The following is a 21,251-nucleotide window of genomic DNA, read 5'->3' on the forward strand; positions in this document are numbered from 1 at the left end:
TGCACCCATAGCTCACCTACTTTTAACTGTTGTGATCCACTAGGGGGCACTGCAGCATCCCAAGCCCCAGACCCAACTCCACAGACAATAAATACCTTAATGTATTCCACAGTTCCAGCTTCCCTTCTCCACTCCACTCCACTTCACTTTGTCTGACTCCTCTCCTGACTCTGACACCCAAGTAAAGTGGAGCAGCTTCCTTTATACTGGACCCTGAAGTACGTCCAGCGCTATCACAAGACATACCTTCTGTGTCAGTCAGGACCTTCCTGTGATAGGAGAGTCTTCCTCCAACAGCTCCCACTAGTGGCACCCAAGAACCCCAACAGGGCTTCCCACCAAAACTACAACTCTATGGAGGTCTGCGGGTGTCCAAATGGAATAAATGCCAGAAGGATGTCGCCACTCGGTGTACTGGGGTAGCACATGGCCCTGGGAAGCACTCCCCCCTTGTCCATCTATTATAACGGCCTCCCAACCAGGAAAGGTACAACTGACCACCTGGTTGGGATATCCGTCTGCTCACATGCTTTTATTAAAAGGGCCGCCCAGCCAAGTAAGAAGCCATCCATCACAGCGGGGATGCCACCCAACCCTTATTACCCATTACGCCATAATTTTTTTTACAGTATATAATTTTTTGAATAGTTTATATCTGTAAAACTACTTGAATTATTTTTTGTTCTTTATTTTGCCTTATACAATTTCTTGTATTAGGAATTTGTTAGTTTTCGCATACCCCTTGGGGTCAGAGCGCAGGGTCAGCCATTGTACAGCACCCCTGGAGCAATTGAAGGTTAAGGGCCTTGCTCAAGGGCCCAGCAGAGTAGGATCTCTTTTGGCAGTGATGGGGATTCGAACCGGCAACCTTTAGGATACCAGCACAGATCCTTAGCCATTTTGTCTTGTATAGAGCTTTACTCTTGTGACAGAGAATTTTTGTGAAGGATAAATCTTTTATATTGATTTTATTATTATTTTAAGATTTAAGACATCTTTTTACAAGCTGAGGGTTAATGGTGATCTGCCTCTTCTTCTGGAAGTGTTTTTGTAACTAATATATTGTGACATCCCGTCGAATAAACACACTCAGGAGCCGCTTGTCCGGGGGAGTCTTCCAAATGCCGACTGGCTTTTTATTGAACAGCCTCGATATAAATGGTACCCTACCACCGCCTGTTGTCTGGGTCACGGGGACACCTCCAAAATAACAAAGATAATTCACCTTCGTCCTATACAGGTGCTAGTCATAAAATTAGAATATCATGACAAAGTTGATTTATTTCAGTAATTCCGTTCAAAAAGTGAAACTTGTATATTAGATTCATTCATTACACACAGACTGATGTATTTCAAATGTTTATTTCTTTTAATGTTGATGATTATAACTGACAACTAATGAAAGTCCCAAATTCAGTATTTCGGAAAATTAGAATATCAATTAAGACCAATGCAAAAAAAGGATTTTTAGAAATGTTGGCCAACTGAAAGGTATGAACATGTAAAGTATGAGCAGGTACAGCACTCAATATTTAATTGGGGCTCCTTTGGCCTGGATTACTGCCGCAATGTGGCGTGGCATGGAGTCGATCAGTCTGTGGCACTGCTCAGGTGTTATGAGAGCCCATGTTGCTCTGATAGTGGCCTTCAGCTCTTCTGAATTGTTGGGTCTGGCGTATTGCATCTTCCTCTTCACAATACCCCATAGATTTTCTATGGGGTTAAGGTCAGGCGAGTTTGCTGGCCAATCAAGAACAGGGATACCATGGTCCTTAAATCAGGTACTGGTAGCTTTGGCACTGTGTGCAGGTGCCAGGTCCTGTTAGAAAATGAAATCTGCATCTCCATAAAGTTCGTCAGCAGCAGGAAGCATGAAGTGCTCTAAAACTTCCTGGTAGACGGCTGCGTTGACCTTGGACCTCAGAAAACACAATGGACCAACACCAGCAGATGACATGGCACCCCAAACCATCACTGACTGTGAAAAAACTTTATACTGGACCTCACGCAACGTGGATTCTGTGCCTCTCCTCTCTTCCTCCAGACTCTGGGACCTTGATTTCCAGAGGAAATGCAAAATTTACTTTCATCAGAGAACATAACTTTGGACCACTCAGCAGCAGTCCAAAGGCGAGACGCTTCTGATGCTGTCTCTTGTTCAAGAGTGGCTTGACACAAGGAATGCGACAGCTGAAGCCCATGTCTTGCATGCGTCTGTGTGTGGTGGTTCTTGAAGCACTGACTCCAGCCGCAGTCCACTCTTTGTGAATCTCCCCCACATTTTTGAATGGGTTTTGTTTCACAATCCTCTCCAGGGTGCGCTTATCCCTATTGCTTGTCCACTTTTTTCTACCACATCTTGTCCTTCCCTTCGCCTCTCTATTAATGTGCTTGGACACAGAGCTCTGTGAACAGCCAGCCTCTTTAGCAATGGCCTTTTGTGTCTCGCCCTCCTCCTTGTGCGAGGTGTCAATGGTCGTCTTTTGGACAACTGTCAAGTCAGCAGTCTTCCCCATGATTGTGTAGCCTACAGAACTCGACTGAGAGACCATTTAAAGGCTTTTGAGTTAATTAGCTGATTAGAGTGTGGCACCAGGTGTCTTCAATATTGAACCTTTTCACAATATTCTAATTTTCCGAGATACTGAATTTGGGACTTTCATTAGTTGTCAGTTATAATCATCAACATTAAAAGAAATAAACATTTGAAATACATCAGTCTGTGTGGAATGAATGAATCTAATATACAAGTTTCACTTTTTGAATGGAACTACTGAAATAAATCAACTTTGTCATGATATTCTCATTTTATGACCAGCACCTGTATCTACCTCTTTAACTGTTCGCTCCCTTCACCACTTGATGCCGTCTTCCTTTCGCTCCAGTAACAACTACCACTTCTGAACACCCCCTTCCCTTTTCTCCACACACCGTTAATTAACCCTCATCCCTGTCACTCAACTCTCTTTCTCTCTCTCTTTTTAGGGAGGGGCCCCAAGACCTTACAAAAAGTGTCCCCCCAAGGCTCCACCCCATCACTGCTTCCACAGCCCATGCAATGGCAAGACACATCACAATGCTTTGGGACTCCTAATTCATGACCTCTTCATACCATCACAACTTTGACATTAGGTGGTGCGCAGTTTTGTTTCTCTATACTTAGCAACTGTAAAAATATCAACATGGAAAGACATGAAACACCTTCATGCATAATAAAATGACTTCAGAGGTGAATAAACATAGACATGCATTCAAACGGCGCTTCTAAAACAAATGGAAAACTGAGAAAAATTGTTCACTAAAGATTATTCCCCAAGGGTGCTGATTCCCATTATTTGCATTGTGTTTACCAAACCTTTTTGTCTTTCACGTGTTTTTAAAATCCATCAAAGCAGAGCAACACAGAGGGCAGATGTTTGTCAGACAAATAAAGCACAGCTTAGCCTTACCTATGACTCGGTGTCACCATGTCCTTCCACTTCTTCCCATATTTCTTGATCAGACACCCGTCCTTGTGAATATGACAGACGTCGTTCTCCTGTCAGCTCTTCTCGTGTTGCCGTCATTCCTGTGGTTCACTGTTTATGTGGTGGCAAAAACCAAACTATCAACAGAAAATGAACTGAGAAGGACAGTCAAACTAATCTCACAACAAAAGTGTCATTTTACAGAAGTATAAAAGTTAGCATTACACATTACGATCTTGCAGGCACTTCCTTTGCATCACTCATAACATAATCCTTACTGTCTTGACTTTCTCTCTTAGTAAACAGAACAGAAGTCGAATTAGAGGCCCTTATATTGACAAGTGGCAGATGTTGCCTGTCACCATTCTTTACTTTAACAGAATGCTTGTTTTCAGGTAAAGCCTCTGCAGACTATCCTGGAGAAAATGATGTCACCAATGATGCTATGCAGGTAGCAGGTCCTTCCTGCTCTGGGCCTTGTAAATCCCCATGAGTGTGTGCCGAGGGACACCAGAGCAGAAGGTGTTGTGCAGAAGCCTTTTGGGGACTGATTTAGAGGTATCATCAGGGAAGGATTTCTAGGTTTCACTGCCACTTACTGGCTTGTTTGTTTCTTCGAGAGTTACAAGGACAACAACTAAGAGCAACTGTCCTGAATGTCACCTAAGACTCACTGCGAGCCTTCCACCTTCTGGTCCCCTGGCCTTTTCACCTTGAAGACACACTGGATAAATGTCTTTTCTGATCAACAACTTCAGATGGTACCCTGGCTCAACCAATGCAGCAGTATCTTACTCTTCGTGCTAGAGAGCAGAGTTTGTTTTTCTACTTTATTTCCCCTCAGTGAGATGTCAGTTAAATGTGGATTTCTCAGGGGAATTACCAGCCCTTTTAATAAGTCCTGTTTGCTTTCTTTTGACAGTTGCACAATCACGCAGATCGGAAATGTGAGCTGTCTGAGCTAACCGAGCAGCAGGGTATCTGGAGACTCAGGATTGTTTGACTGAGCAATAACAACACCATCAAGGAGCCACGAATCAAACGATTCCTGAAGAGTCAGCAGCACAGAACAAGGAGGAAGAAGTTGCTGCAACTGACTACAAGGAGGTACAACCAGGCACAGGGACTCACCCCAAACAAAGATCAAAAGACATTAAAGCCTTCCTCGTCATATTTGTGAATACAACTGCCCACCACTGCTGGCCACTATAAAATTAATGGAGCTATGTCTTCACCTTGTCCTTGATGAGAAAAGCACTGACAGTCTACTGTACTATGTGTGGTGTGTTCTAAATAATACCCACTAGAAGGGGATATCACCGTCAAATCGTCAAATCCTGGCTAGTAATAAAGAGCAAGCACCGAATCTTTATAAAATAAAGGAATTCTTCTCTAGGAAAGGTATTCCCATCAGAATGAAGCTCCGTGAAGCACAATGGCAAAATGGAATTGCCAGTAAGAAAGGCAGTCCAAGTCAAACAAAGTCACAATGCAGAATCCAAACTGGGTGGTCAAAGACCAGCAAGAGGATCAAAATTCCAAAAGATAGAAAAGGCACAAGCAAAGCACAAACAACTCACCGACTCCGACATGCACAATGAACCACCAGAAACCCTCTGAATTTATACAGCGGAGGGCAGTTCCTGGTGGTGCCTCTTGGGGGACCACCCAAAAAACACATGAAACATACCAAATGCAGCTTATATACATATACAAAACCAAACATAAAGAATTATACACATAATCAGCATAAACAGAAGAATGAAAAAAGAATAAAAGAAACATGAATATGAAGTCCAGCTAGGGGACACTGGGGGTAGAGACACGTCCACAAGAGCCTTTAAAAAATTGAAGATTTATTAACATAAAATGGTAAAAAAAAAAAGAACAAAAGCTCAAAAGAGCTGAAAGAGGCAAAACAAAGTTTCTGAAAAGGCCCAACAATGAAGTCCAGCAACCAGAATTCTTAAACAGAGCAAACATTAAAAAGAAACAAAACTCAGAAACATCCAACAATTATAACAATTCACAATATTCACAGGAAAGGTGAAAACACTTTTGCCAGAGCGCATACAATGTACCGCAAGGGACTGCAATTCCCATGAGCCGTTATAGAGCTGGGAGCAGTCCTTCAATGGAGAAGAGGCCCCGCCTCCTGGGGAACCAACGACAAAACACCGGGAATACAACAGAGCCATGCATACAAAATCAAATACAAAGAAGAATGGAAATAATAAACCAAAATAACATTAACCCAAAGAAAAGAATCAAACATGAACAAAGAGGACACAAGACAAGAATTTGAACCTTATGATAAAGAGGAAGGCATAACTAGGGACTATAAGGCCAGGTTTATACCTCACACGATGCGATGCATGCTACAGTGGATGCTCCTTCTTCGCAAGCGTTTTACTGTTTATACTTGTGTGCGTACTTTACGTAAATCTGGAAGAATCCACCAGGTGGCAGTGCGAGATATCATCACGGTGAGAAAAGCTTCGGCTTCGCAGTGTTGTGAATTGCCTGGAACAGCATTAAATTCCGATGACACCTTAGCGCAATATCTCTGAAAAGGATGTATAATGATTAAATCCATCAATCCAGGGATTTGTGCCCATTTCAGCAAGCATTGGGCACAAGGCAGAAACAACCCCTAGACGGGGCATCAGCAAGGTGAATACAAGCACTCACATACACACTGGCATCATTTTAGTGTCACCAAATCTGCATATCTTTGGAAGGAAATTGGAGCCCACTGTGGAAACCCAGCAGGAAAACATGGAAACTCCAGGCAGGGAATATCAGTGACGTGACTCCCTGCGAAACAGCAGTGCTACCGCTCTGCCACCCCCATGTGTGTAATTATTATTTAAATGAAATTAACGATTTTTCTGTAAAATGTAACATACATACTTTAATGCATTTCATCATGAAAGTGATATCAAGTATAAATCTAAGGATTCTAAATATGCAGACAGTTGGAATATCAGACATTTAATGTGTTCTGTGTGGCGATTGCTGCTGTTAGGTCAGGAGGAATCCCCAGAAACAAAAGACGACACAAAAGATGATATGTGAGACTTTTAAAATGTGTCGTGTCACTACGATGGGGAATATGTGATGCTTGAATATAAAAGATGTATCTGTATGTCAGCATTTTGCCTCACCACATCGAGCCGTTCATCAAACATCGAAGCGCGCACATCGATCCCGTAGGATCCTCAAAGCAGCTTCCTGTCACATGTCGATGGTAAACAGAGACTCTGACATCACATTCTGAGTTTTAGCACACTGCGCCCCCTGAGTTTTTGCTTAAACTGCAACTTGCGCACGCGTCGCGTTAATTTCTGAGGACCTGCTCAGAGGACGTGTCACATGAATGCTGGGAACGCGTGACAGCCATGATGCCTGCGCGTTCTGAGCATGAAGTATAAATGAGCCCTTACTGTTATGTTGGAAGCCAGGGTTTTACCTTGGCTTCAAGTTTCTTGTTTTTTCACTTGTTTAGTTTATTTGTTGGTTTCATTTTTTGTTTCTCTTTGCATGTGTATTTCGTTGTTTTTGAATTATTTTATGGATTTGGTAAATTATAAATGTATTAGCCTTTTCTTCCGTATACCTTGTTCTCTATATGTTGAACCCAAGGAGGGCAGGACCCCTGATTCTGCAGCTAGGGAGAAATCTCTCCCAGTGCTGTCTAAGAGCTAGCAGTCTACTCAATGGTTGCTTTCCATTGACATTGTGCCTCTGTGTTGAGTTTCGAGTGTTGGATTGGCTTGGTGTGCGTTCTGAGGATTACCCTTGTAGGCGTTCCCTTTTCATTCCTTTTGCCTTGTCCTTATTTTTGGCAGACAGACATGTATGTTTAAGTGTCATTTAGCATCTAGTGCTTCTAAGCCTATTAAACTCTGGTGAAATTGTACTGTAAAATTAGCTGTAATGTGTGGAGAACTAGAAGTAATTTTGCAGCAAAGAACAATTTATAGAATATTCAGAATTTTCTGCAGCTTATCTAAGTCCTGGTGGCAGGGGCAGCAGTCTGAGTAATGATGCCCATCACCCCTTTTTCCTCCTCCAACTTATTCTTTTGGGATTCTGAGGCATTCCCAAGTCAGCCATGAGATATAACCTTTTCAACGTATCCTTGGTCTGCCCAGAGGTCTTCTCCTGGTTGGACATCCCTGCAACACCCCCTCAGGTAGGAATCCAAGAGGTATCTTAATGAGAATCACAGACCATCTCAATCACCCTCTTTTGATGTAAAGGAGCAGCAGCTCTTCTTTGAGCTCCTCCCAAATGTCTGCTCTCCCTGTCTCCAAGGCTGCATCCAGACACCCTGTGAAGAAAGGAAGCTTATCTCGGCCGCTTGTATCTGCAATGTAGTTTTTTCAGTTACTATTCAAAGCTCATGAGAATAGGTGAGGTCAGGAATGTAGATTGACTTGTAAATCAAAATCTTTGCCTTTCAGCTCTGGTCTCTTCATCATCTCTGTTTCGAAGTCTGCATGACTGTGGATGCTGCTCCATTCTGTTTATTAATCTCCTGCTCCCTCACGAGATGGCGAGATACTTAAAGTCCTGCACTTGAAGCAACACCTCATCCCCATCCTGGAGGGGTTACCCCACCTTTTAAGAATTATAACCTCAGACTTGGAGGTGCTGATCCTCATCCTGACCTCTTCACACTCAGCTCAAACCATCCCTGTGTGAATCTGAGGTCACAGCCTGAAGAAAGTCCTCAGTGTCGGCGTGTCAGGGAGAGGATGTGCAGCAACTGGACTGTTCCTTGTGGTGCTCCAGTGTGGCTCACACAGTCCTTGAGTCTCACAAACTGCGGTCTGCCTGACAGATAGTCCACCATCCAGGACACCACAGGCTCACCCACCATAAGTTTATCCCTTAACAGGGATGGCTGGATGGCAGTGAAAACACAGGAGAAATCAAAAAGCAGAATCCTCACAGTGTTCTCTATACATTTGGCTCTGTGTGTCTGTAGGTGTCCACCCTGAACTTTCAAGCTGAGTAATGGGGCTTGATACTTATCACCCATTTTAAAATTTAATCACACTTTTGCAGTTCTGGTTTGAGCTTTTTCCAGTCAAGGAATGCATGTCTAAGTTTATTCCAATGGAGAATTCAGTTCTTTCATTTCCATTCACCTCTGAAGTCATTTTATTATGCATGAAGGTGTTTCATGTCTTTCCGTGTTGATATTTTTACAGTTGCTAAGTATGGAGAAACAAAACTGCGCACCACCTAATGTCAAAGTTGTGATGGTATGAAGAGGTCATGAACTAGGAGTCCCAAAGTATTGTGATGTGTCTTGCCATTGCATGGGCTGTATGGAGTGGAAGCAGTGATGGGGTGTAGGCTTGGGGAACACTTTTTGTAAGAGAGAGAGTTGAGTGACAGGGATGAGGGTTAATTAACGGTGTGTGGAGAAAAAGGGAAGTGGTGATCAGAAGTGGTAGCTGTTACTGGAGCGAAAGGAAGACAGCATCAAGTGGTGAAGGGAACAAACACTTAAAGAGGTAGATAGGATGAAGGTGAATTATCTTTGTTATTTTGGAGGTGTCCCCGTGACCCAGACAATGGGTGGCAGTAGGGCACCGTTTATATTGCGGCATATTCAATAAAAAGCCAGTCGGCATTTGGAAGACTCCCCCAGACAAGCGGCTCCGGAGTGTATTTATTCGACGGGATGTCACAATATATTAGTTACAAAAACACTTCCAGAAGGACAGGCAGATCACCATTAACCCGCATGCTTGTAAAAAGATGTCTTAAATCTTAAAATAATAATACAATCAATATAAAAGATTTATCCTTCACAAAAATTCTCTGTCACAAGAGTACAGCTCCATATAAGATAAAAAGGAGTTGCTGTAACACAAATGACAATTCAAGCAAGCAAGTCTCAATACAGATACACAAAGAAAGGTTGAAAATCGAGCAACAAGGTCAAAAATCCAAAAGAGTTCCAAAAGGACAGAACTACACAAAGATATACCCCTCACTCGTAACAGCATTCGAGATGAACCACCTGGAACTATTGGAGACCCTCCACATTTATCGAGGGAAGGTCAGTTCCTGGCGGTGATTGGCAGGTGGCCTCTCCTCTGTCTCATCCACTTTATTGAATGATCTGAGAAATTCTCTAAGTGACCTGAGCTGGTGTTATATTTCTAGTTAGAGGTGTATAGTGTGACGAGAAAAGGAACCAGGACTCTTTCTTGGTGCTGCAGTATGGCTCACACAGTCCTTGAGTCTCACAAACTGCATTCTGCTCCACAGTTGGTCCGTCATCCAGGACACCAGAAACTCACCCACCTTATCTCTGAGTTTACTCCTTAACAGGGATGGCTGAATGGCACTGAAAACACGGCAGAAATCAAAAAACAGAATCCTCACAGTGTTCTGTATACGTTTGGCTCTGTGTGTCTGGGTGTCCAACCTGAACTTTGAAACTGAGCAATGGGGATCATCCATTTTAAAATTTAATCAGACTTTTGCAGTTCTGGCTTGAGCTTTTTTCAGTCAAAATCATGCAGAACATGACAGCAAAAAAGTATCAAAGGTCCAGTGCCATTTGTTGCCTTAAAGGTAGTCACAGTAATCTCTCTATATATAAAATCCAACGTCTGTCTGTCTGTATATCTGTCTGCTTTTCATAAGAGAACTACTTAACGGATTTAGATCAGGTTTTTTCCTATACAGTAATTTGCTTGAACATTCCGGTTGATTTTGCGACTTCTCTCATCGCGCTAAGAATCACAGTTTGCTTGCAGGTGCGATATATTCATGCTAATCCAAGACAGAGGCTGCAGGCCGAGGGGAGGTGAAAGTGTGACATCAGGAGTGGGGAGCTGGGTAAGGTCCTATTCACTGTCCTGTTTCACTACTACAAGGGCAGAGCCATGGGGGTTGGCTAGTCTGAAATAAGAAGAAGAAAAAGAAGAAAAGAATGATATCAGGAAGGCATTTAGCGTAAGTAATTTAGCTGCATCTTGATTTTCTCCCACTGTTGAGGTGGACTACGCAGAATTTGAAAAAGCCACCAAGGAAGCCACGTGAACTCCATCTACTTGGTGAAAAAGGACCCAGCAGTCTGGTGATCCTATTACACAGAGTTGCAGAATTCTGATGCAGAAACGACAGGTCTGTAGGTGGAAAATCAGTTTTTCTGATCGTTTCTGGCTCTCATGCTGGCCAACAGATACCTGGCTTACATGGTAGTTAGCTCTGCTGCCAGATGTGCGGTGTGAAGTTCAAGTCATGCCATGTTTGTCATCTGCATGTTCTGTCTGTGTTATTGTGGTTGTCCGTTTTCACCACAAAGTCTTTTGTTTCTAATCTCGAGGTAAAGCTCTTTCAATTTAGGCAGTTCATCGATTTTCCTTACAAGTGTGGTGGCTATGACGCCCTCACTTTATTTATCTATTGCGCAATTTGTCAAAAGATGTCAATGTCAGAGGGTATCAAACGAGAAACACACCAGGGACCAGCAAGTCACTGTTTCATTGATTTTATGTGATGTGAAATGTGCTTGAACTTGCATGTTTCACTTGTCAGTAGCAACAAAGGGGCAGCCATGCTAGTTAGGTTAGTTCTTTTATTTTTTTCTTTTCTTTTTTTTTTAAATTAATTTTGTTGTAATCATTCCATAGAAATAGATCAATTTTTACAAAAAATAGGATTGAAGACAAATCAAACCCCACCCCTGAGAAGGAGAGCATGGCCAAAGGAGTAATACTTAAGGCTTGTAAACATGCCTAAATTATTGAGTTTAATAGGGCAAAAAAGATAAATGGAGAAGGAAAAGAAATGTGGAAATAATTATTTCTTCTTATTCTAATTCTATTAAGAAGATATTATTGATTAGATCCTGCCAGGCTTTGAAAAAGTTCTGTACAGATCCTATAACTGAGAATTTGATTTTTTCCAATTTCAAATAATATAAAGCATCGGTTTCCCACTGACTTATAAGAGGAGAGTTAGGATTCTTCCAATTTAACAAAATAAGTCTGCGTGCCAAAAGTGTAGTAAATGCAATCACAGTTTGTTTGTCCTTCTCCACTTCAAGTCCGTCTGGAAGAACATCAAACAGAGCTGTTAGTGGGTTAGGAGGGATTGGGACACCAAGGCTGTCTGAAAGGCACTTAGATAGATAGATAGATAGATAGATAGATAGATAGATAGATAGATAGATAGATAGATAGATAGATAGATAGATAGATAGATAGATAGATAGATAGATAGATAGATAGATAGATAGATACTTTATTAATCCCAAGGGGAAATTCACAAACTTAAACATTTTGGTCCAAAATTATGTTAATTTGGTGCAGGCCCAAAACATGTGACCCAGTGAGGCAGGAGCTTGATTGCAGCGTTCGCAGGTTGGATCTTGCCCTGGAAATATTTTGGACAGTTTTAGGCGAGACAGATGAGCTCGATATATAATTTTGAGTTGAATAAATATGCTTTGCGCATATGGAGCTCGAGTGAATTCTCTGCATTGCTACCTTCCACTCCTTTTCTGATATATTAATTAAGAGATCTTTTTCCCATTGTCCTCTTGGATCTTTGAAAGGAAAGGACTCTAATAAAATTTTATATATTGCAGAAATGGTGTCTAAGTCCTCGAAATTGAGCAGTATTTTTTCCAGCATGGTGGAGGGTACGAGATGAGGAAAGTCGGGCAGGTTCTGTTTAACAAAGTTTCTGATTTGAAGATAGTGAAAGAAATGTGTAGCTAGAAGGTTAAGTTTGGAATGTAATTGTTCAAAGGATGCAAAGATGTTGTCTATATAAAGATCTCTGAGCAATTTAATCCCAAATCTTTTCCAGATATTAAAAACTAGATATATTTGCGAGGGTTGAAAGAGGTGGTTCTCCTGCAGAAGTGCTACAGATAAAAGATTTTCCATCTTAAAATGCTTTCTAAATTGGTTTCATGTTCTGAATGAATGAAGCACAATTGGGTTATTAGTATATTTGCGATAACTTGCATTTATTGGGGGGCAGAGCAGGGAATATAAAGACGTACTACAGGATTTTACTTCTATTGCGAGCCAAGCCTGTGTATGTTCATATATTTGTGTCCAGGCTTTTATAGCATGTATGTTTGCAGCCCAGTAATAAAACTGAAAATTAGGTAGAGCCATGCCACCTTCTGCCTGAGGTCTTTGTAGGGTCGCTCTTAGAATATGTGAATGTTTTGAGTTCCAAATAAATGAGGTTATGGTTGAATCTAATTGCTTAAAAAATGATTTATTGATGTATATTGGAATGTTTTGAAATAAAAAAGAAGCTTAGGAAGGATATTCATCTTAACAAGCTTTATATTTACTTGTGATATTTACCCCTAGGTATTTAAACTGATCTGCTATGGTAAAAGGTAGGGTGTCCAATCTGATATTATAAGTGCTGTTAAAACTGCAGGCACAGTGTTTTCTGGGTCTGATATACTGTATATAAAACCATATCATCTGCATATAGAGAAATTTTCTGTTCCAGTCCTTCTCTGATAATCCCCTTTATCTGATAAGAATTTCGACAGTAGACTGCCAGTGGTTCAATGGCGATTGCAAACAGCAGTGGTGACAAGGGGCATCCTTGTCTGGTGCCACGTTCTAATTTAAAGTAGTCTGAACAAATGTTGTTAATACAAACTGAAGCTTCTGAATTGGTGTACTCAAAGGAATGCCTCCTAAGTACTTCCAGTAAAACCTGTGAGGCTATCGCTGTATTTTTCAGTCAAAAAATTAATAATATTAGAAATAACATAGTATATCTCCCCAACACTAAGGATCCTCCTAAACCCCAGTACCCCATAATAAACAAATTAAAGTCTTTCACTAGGATAGATTTACCTGATTTACATAAAATAATTTCTCAAATGAAACCCTCCACCTGTGCCCTTGACCCAATACCAACAAATTTTTTCAAAGAAGTATCGGGCGTGCTTATTGATAATGGTCTTGACATAGTAAATTCGTCATTAGATACGGGGGTCTTCCCAGACTGTCTTAAGACTGCGGTAGTTAAACCCCTACTTAAGAAAAATAATCTCGACCCCTCTGCTCTTGAAAATTATAGACCCATCTCTAACCTGCCTTTCTTAAGTAAAATTCTAGAGAAGGCAGTCATTATACAGTTAAATGAGCACCTTAATAAACCTGCTATTCTTGATAAATTTCAGTCAGGTTTTAGAACAAATCACAGCACAGAAACTGCACTCGTTAAAGTAGTAAATGACTTGCGGGTAAATGCAGACAGAGGCCATTTATCTGTTCTCATCCTCTTAGATCTGAGTGCCGCATTTGACACCATTGATCACAATATTCTTAAGAATCACCTTAGTCAATGGGTGGGCCTCTCTGGCAGTGTCTTAAATTGGTTTGAATCCTACCTGGCAGGGAGAAAATTCTTTGTTAGTTGTGGTAATTATAACTCAAAGACACCTGATATTCTATATGGTGTTCCACAAGGCTCTATCCTGGGTCCGCTGCTCTTCTCAATCTACATGCTTCCATTAGGTCAGATTATCTCGGGGCATAACGTGAGCTACCACAGCTATGCTGATGACACACAGCTGTATTTATCAATAGCACCTGATGACCCCAAATCTCTTGATTCGCTAACACAATGTCTAACCTGTATCTCAGAATGGATGAATAGTAACTTTCTCAAATTAAATAAAGAAAAAACCGAAATCTTAGTGATTGGCAATAATGGATACAATGAGGCTATTAGAAATAAACTGGATGCATTAGGATTAAAAGTCAAATCGGAGGTAAAAAGCTTAGGGGTAACCGTTGATTGTAATCTGAATTTTAAATCGCATATTAATCAGATCACTAGGACAGCATTTTTTCACCTAAGAAACATAGCAAGTGTTAGACCTCTTATATCATCGAAAGATGCAGAGAAATTAGTTCATGCGTTTGTTTTCAGTCGGCTACATTACTGTAACGCACTCCTCTCAGGACTACCCAAAAAAGACATCAATCGTTTGCAACTAGTGCAGAATGCAGCTGCTAGAATCCTTACCAGGAAAAGAAAATCCAAACACATTTCTCCAGTTTTGATGTCACTACACTGGTTACCTGTGTCATTCAGAATTGACTTTAAAATTCTGCTTATGGTTTATAAAGCTTTAAATAATCTCGCCCTGTCTTATATATTGGAATGTCTGACACCTTATATTCCAAATCGTAACCTCAGATCCTCAACTGAGTGTCTCCTTAGAATTCCAAGAGCAAAACTTAAAAGAAGTGGTGAGGCGGCCTTCTGCTGTTATGCACCTAAAATCTGGAATAGCCTGCCAGTAGGAATTCGCCAGGCTAATACAGTGGAGCACTTTAAAAAACTACTGAAAACACATTATTTTAACATGGCCTTCTCATAACTTCACTGTAATTTAATCCTGATACTCTGTATATCCAATTCATTATAATAACTATTCATTCAAAATCTGTACTAACCCCTACTCTCTCTTCTGTTTCCTTTTCCGGTGTCCTGTTGGTGGTGGCGTGTGCCACCACCATCTACCCAAAGCACCATGATGGATTAAACGCCAGAAGTCTGTATGACCATCAGCATCAAGTGACTCTGTGAAAAACCCGAACTACAAAGAGGACTATTTCATTTATGTTAGGTAGAATGCCCAGAGGGGACTGGGTGGTCTCGTGGCCTGGAACCCCTACAGATTTTATTTTTTTCTCCAGCCTTCTGGAGTTTGTTTTTGTTTTTTCTGTCCACCCTGGCCATCGGACCTTACTCCTTTCTCTGTTAACTAATGTTGTCTTATTTTAATTTCTTATTTTGTCTTTTATTTTTCTTTTCTTCATTATGTAAAGCACTTTGAGCTACTTTTTGTATGAAAATGTGCTATATAAATAAATGTTGTTGTTGTTGTACAGTAGTTTGATTCATGCACAAATATTCGGGCCAAACCCAAATTTCTCCAATGCAGTGAAAAGGTATTTCCATTCAATCATGTCAAATGCTTTTTCTGCATCCAATGATAATAATATCTCTGGGGTGTTTGACTTTGCTGATGAATATATTACATTAAACAGGCGTCGAAGATTGGAACATAAGTGTCGGCCTTTAATAAATCCAGTTTGATCCTGTGATATTACCGAAGGCAGCACTTTCTCCATCCAATTAGGTGAGTTCTTGTTAACATTCGAGAAGTCTACACCTATACGGGAAAGTTTTGTGGTTTGGCCACACCACAACTTTCATGTGAAATGCCGCTGTATAAAAAATAAACACAGAACCCATCCATCTGCTCTGCTGGTTTACCTCAGAAGCCAAGGGCAGATGGATAGGAGGAAATTGGATGTGTGAGATTTGAATAATTTCGGATTCCCAGCAAGAGTCTTGTGTATATTTAGTTAAAAATCCAGTCAAGCAGGTACGCTCATTTTACCATCACGTCCACGGAAATTCTCAGGTTTTTTTGTTTTATATCTCCATTCAGATTGCACAGCATTTTGAAAAACTTTCACCTCTACAATTATATGTGTAAATGCAATTTATGGAATAACAAGCATTAGCTGCCTTCCGAGGAAAGGTGTTCCATATCCTCTTACTAAGAAGAAACCACATCAGCAGTCTAATACAACAGAAACAGTAAAGTCATGAGAGGTCAGTCCAGTCTCTGCAGGGGGTCATAAGTTATGAAACATTGCTACTCTAGTGATGTGAAATTTTACATACAAGTTGATACATATTGTTGTATGTCTTTATTTGTAACTTAGACAAAGCAAATGTAATATCAGTGTTACATTATTGATAAGAACAGCAATGGTTTGATGGTTTAAGAACCCCTTCCCCCTTTTAGGAATGATACTCTTTGTAATTTTATGACAGGGTTGGGGGAAGTGCCTCAAACCAGTTTGGCCAGTAATTCCCAGCAGGACTCCCAGTCAACCCCCACAGAAAAGCCAGGCTGCCTAACTGCCAAGCTTTACTTTAACATATAGTTTTCGGAGGTGGCAGGTGTGAAGATGTTTTCTGCCCCATTGGTCCAAAGTATGGCTGTTTGGAATTTGCTTGTATTTAAAGCTTTTAAGTACTATGACATCCTATTGGCTGTAGGGGTTGGACAGAAAACCTATACATTTGCTTGCTTTACCTCTCTCTGTCTCTCTCTGACCAAGTGATGAAAGACCATCTCACACCATGAACTGAAAAGGACAACACAATGAAGAGCACAGCTCGGCAGCCATATTGAGACAGGTACCACAAATGATGCCTTAACTCGAGACATTTACAGTAACTAACAAGTCTGTGTGCCGCCTGAAACTACACATCAGCATTTATCAAGCTGTATGATTGCCAATATTCAAATGTACTTTGCATATTGTTATTATTTATGAATATTATCAATAATACATTGTTTAAATTGTAACTTAACTCCTGCTTGTCTTTTACTACACCTAATTGCCTGAAGTTATAAATGTAGAAGGGAAGGTAGGGAGAAGTTATAAAGTACAATACCTTAGAAACAGTGGTAAGTCTGTGAGATTTGAGGCATTCTGACAAAGGCTACATGTTAATAATGCAAAAGGGGAAAGCAGAGGAATATATTACTCTACCAAGACAAAACAGCTACCCAGTGCCATCTGCTGGACGAGGGACTCCTCTCAAGCTGCACTTGAACTCCACTGCCATTCTTAGACAGCACTTAATCTACTGGAGCTGACCGCCCCTTTGGATTTTCAGTCCTCTCTGCTCTGTACAACCTAAAATATTTGTTTTCAATTTTTTACACATAATGATTTAAATTAACAAATTTTATTGCCCAGACTTTATTTAAAACTTTTAAAGTAGAGAAGTTAATATTAATTTGATCTGTTTCTTGGATAGATAGATACAGTAGATAACACTAGGGTGTTGTACCGTGTTAGCCATTATGAAGAAAGTGAGAAGTCAAGCAAAATGAAATCTATTATTAGCTAACTTAAAAGATTACAATATGCCAGTTTTGGAGACAACTCAGTCCCCTTCTTCGGGTGAGATGTAATTTGATAGATAGATAGATAGATAGATAGATAGATAGATAGATAGATAGATAGATAGATAGATAGATAGATAGATAGATAGATAGATAGATAGATAGATAGATAGATAGATAGATGCTTTATTAATCCCAAGGGGTAATTCAAATACTCCAGCAGCAGCATACTGATAAAGAGCAATGTTAAATTAAAGAATGATAACAATGCAGATAAAAACAGACAATAACTTTGTATAATGTTAACGTTTACCCCCCCGGGTGGAATTGAAGAGTCACACAGTGTGGTGGAGGAACGATCTCCTCAGTCTGTCAGTGGAGCAGGATGGTGACAGCAGTCTATCTCTGAAGCTGCTCCTCTGTCTGGAGATGATCCTGTTCAGTGGATGCAGTGGATTCTCCATGATTGACAGGAGTCTGCTGAGCGCCCGTCGCTCTGCCACAGATGTCAAACTGTCCAGCTCCATGCCAACAATAGAGCCTGCCTTCCTCACCAGTTTGTCCAGGCGTGAGGCGTCCTTCTTCTTTATGCTGCCTCCCCAGCACACCACCGCGTAGAAGAGGGCGCTCGCCACAACCGTCTGATAGAACATCTGCAGCATCTTATTGCAGATGTTGAAGGACGCCAGCCTTCTAAGGAAGTATAGTCAGCTCTGTCCTTTCTTGCACAGAGCATCAGTATTGGCAGTCCAGTCCAATTTATCATCCAGATGCACTCCCAGGTATTTATAGGTCTGTACCCTATGCACACAGTCACCTCTGATGATCACGGGGTCCGTTAGGGGTCTGGGCCTCCTAAAATCCAACCACCAGCTCCTTGGTTTTGCTGGTGTTCAGTTGTAGGTGGTTTGAGTCGCACCATTTAACAAAGTCCTTGATGAGGTTCCTATACTCCTCCTCCTGCCCACTCCTGTTTTAGCCCATGATAGCAGTGTCGTCAGTGAACTTTTGCACGTGGCAGGACTCCAAGTTGAATTGGAAGTCCGATGTATATAGGCTGAACAGGACCGGAGAATGTACAGTCCCCTGAGGCGCTCCTGTGTTGCTGACCACAATGTCAGACCTGCAGTTCCTGAGATGCACATACTGAGGTCTGTCTGTAAGATAGTCCATGATCCATGCCACCAGGTATGAATCTACTCCCATCTCTGTCAGCTTGTCCCTAAGGAGCAGAGGTTGGATAGTGTTGAAGGCACTAGAGAAGTCCAGAAACATAATTCTTACAGCACCACTGCCTCTCTCCAAGTGGGAGAGGGATCGGTGTAGCATGTAGATGACGGCATCCTCCGCTCCCACCTTCTCCTGGTATGCAAACTACAGAGGGTCAAGAGCGTGTTGGACCTGTGGCCTCAGGTGGTGAAGCAGCAGCCGCTCCATGGTCTTCATCACATGTGACATCAGAGCGACAGGCTGGAAGTCATTCAGCTCACTAGGACGTGATACCTTTGGGACTGGGGTGATGTAAAATGTTTTCCAAATCCTCGGGACTCTCCCCTGTTCCAGGCTCAGGTTGAAGATGCGCTGTAGAGGACTCCCCAGCTCCAACGCACAGGCCTTCAGCAGTCGTGACGATACTCCATCTGGACCCACTGCTTTGCTGGCACGAAGTCTCCTCAGCTCTCTGCTTACCTGGGCTGCTGTAATTGTGGGTGGGGGGAAACTCTCTCCTATGCTGGTATCAGTAGAAGGATGGCTGGAGGGTGCAGTAATCCAAGGTGAGAGTGGGTTAGGGTGGTCAAACCTGTTAAAGAAGTTGCTCATCAGGTTTGGTCTCTCTATGTCTCTCTCGATGGTGGCACCCCACTTCGAGCTGCAGCCAGTGATGATCTTCATCCCATCCCACACTTCCTTCATGCTGTTATTCTGCAACTTCTGCTCCAGCTTTCTGCTGTACTGCTCCTTCGCCGCCCTGAGCTGGACTCGGAGTTCCTTCTGCACGTGCTTGAGCTCATGCTGATCACCGCCTTTAAAAGCCCTTTTCTTCTGGTTCAAAAGGCCCTTGATGTCACTTGTAATTCATGGCTTGTTGTTAGCATAGCAGCATACTGTTCTTACTGGAACTACAATGTCTATACAGAAGTTGATGTAGTCAGTAGTGCAGTCAACAACTTCCTCAATGTTCTCACTATGTGACCCCTGCAGGATATCCCAGTCTGTAGTTCCAGTCTCTCAGAACCTGCTCTGTCTTGGGGGACCACTTCCTGAATGATCGTGTGGTTACAGGTAGGAGTCTCACTCTTGGCTTGTAGTGAGGCTGAAGCAGAACCAGGTTATGATCTGCTCTCCCAAGCGCAGGCAGCGGGGTGGCACTGTATGCGTCTTTCAAGTTTGCATACAGTAAGTCAATAGTCTTATTTCCCCGGGTGTTACAATCCACATACTGGGAGAAGGAAGGCAATGTTTTGTCCAGCGTCACATGGTTAAAGTCTCCAGCGATTAGCACAAGGGCCTCAGGGTGCTGCATCTGCAGATAGATAGATAGATAGATAGATAGATAGATAGATAGATAGATAGATAGATAGATAGATAGATAGATAGATAGATAGATAGATAGATAGATAGATAGATAGATAGATAGAAAGGCACTATATAATAGATAGATAGATAGATAGATAGATAGATAGATAGATAGATAGATAGATAGATAGATAGATAGATAGATAGATAGATAGATAGATAGATAGATAGATAGATAGATAGATAGATAGATAGAAAGGCACTATATAATAGATAGGGTTCATGGGTAGATGGGTTCACTGTGCTGAAAACATGGCACCATCCTTCAGATTAGATGTAAATCCGAGGTCCTGACTCTCTGAAGTCACAAAAGCTCCCTGAGCATCCTTCATAATGAGCAGCGTGTATCCTGATGTCCAGGCTAAATTGTTCATCACAGTATGTTCATTTTAGCCCCCTAATCTCCCCCTGTCTGTAACTGGCTATCTCTTTCACCTCTGTATATATATATACAAGCCTGGATTAAGACCCCCACAGACCCATGGATGACTTAGCTCCTTAACAGAGAGTCGATCGTACTTTTAGCAATGCAGCACATGGACACTTGGTTGTTTATAATGCTGCCCATTATTTCCCACTCTTGCATTTGGCATATAGACACTTGATTGCTTTATCAATATTTTTCCCATGGGCTATTTCGGCATTTGCAGTCTACATTTTTTCATTAAACCCGGTGTGTGATTCCCTTTGGTCATATAGGTGCCCAAAGACCTGTGCCACTTGATTGGTTAAAAGGCTGCCTGCCATCATGGGACCCTGGGTAGACACCCAGAATGCCCACATGGCAGATATATAGCAGAGACAGTCAAGAGTTTCAGTGCACCCGTGGGCAAACCATGTATAACTGAAAATGTTTTAAATTCAAAATGGAGACTGTTAAAACACAAAATCAAGTATTCTCAGACCAGAGTCTCATTGTGACTGCCCAAGATGGTGGCTCTTCTGGTCATATGGTCCCGGACACTGGAAGTAACGTTGGTGGTGGAGAAGTAACAGTCTTTCGGTCTGCAGAGGGAGGAAAAGAGTGAATGTTATTATACAGCACCATCTACTGGAACAGCAGAGAACTACCTTCACCAAAGCCTTGAAACTGTCTCCCATGTGCTTGCACATGACAATATGTACAGTATACTGTATATTGTGACCAGTACATTCACTACCACAAGTCCCTGGTTCAAAATAAGAGGTTTATTTGTACAAATACCTCACAAAAAGCTTTGAAAGTCCCAAAAACA

The 21,251-nt window shown here is 41.6% G+C and overlaps 2 protein-coding genes across 2 annotated transcripts in view; one reads left to right on the forward strand and one right to left on the reverse strand.

Annotated features, from left to right (window-relative positions):
• LOC114658706 (N-acetyllactosaminide beta-1,3-N-acetylglucosaminyltransferase 3-like) overlaps window positions 1–3,536 on the reverse strand; it is a 74,886-nt gene extending 71,350 nt beyond the window's left edge. The window contains exon 1 of the mRNA XM_051932745.1: window positions 3,450–3,536. The gene's annotated coding sequence lies outside the window, so the exon portion shown is untranslated. The remainder of the gene's footprint in view (window positions 1–3,449) is intronic.
• LOC127529379 (uncharacterized) overlaps window positions 1–21,251 on the forward strand; it is a 773,396-nt gene that overhangs the window by 671,698 nt on the left and 80,447 nt on the right. The gene's annotated exons all lie outside the window — the stretch shown is intronic.

This window comes from Erpetoichthys calabaricus, chromosome 10, assembly GCF_900747795.2.
Source record: "Erpetoichthys calabaricus chromosome 10, fErpCal1.3, whole genome shotgun sequence".
In the NCBI taxonomy this organism is placed as follows: Eukaryota; Metazoa; Chordata; class Cladistia; order Polypteriformes; family Polypteridae; genus Erpetoichthys; species Erpetoichthys calabaricus.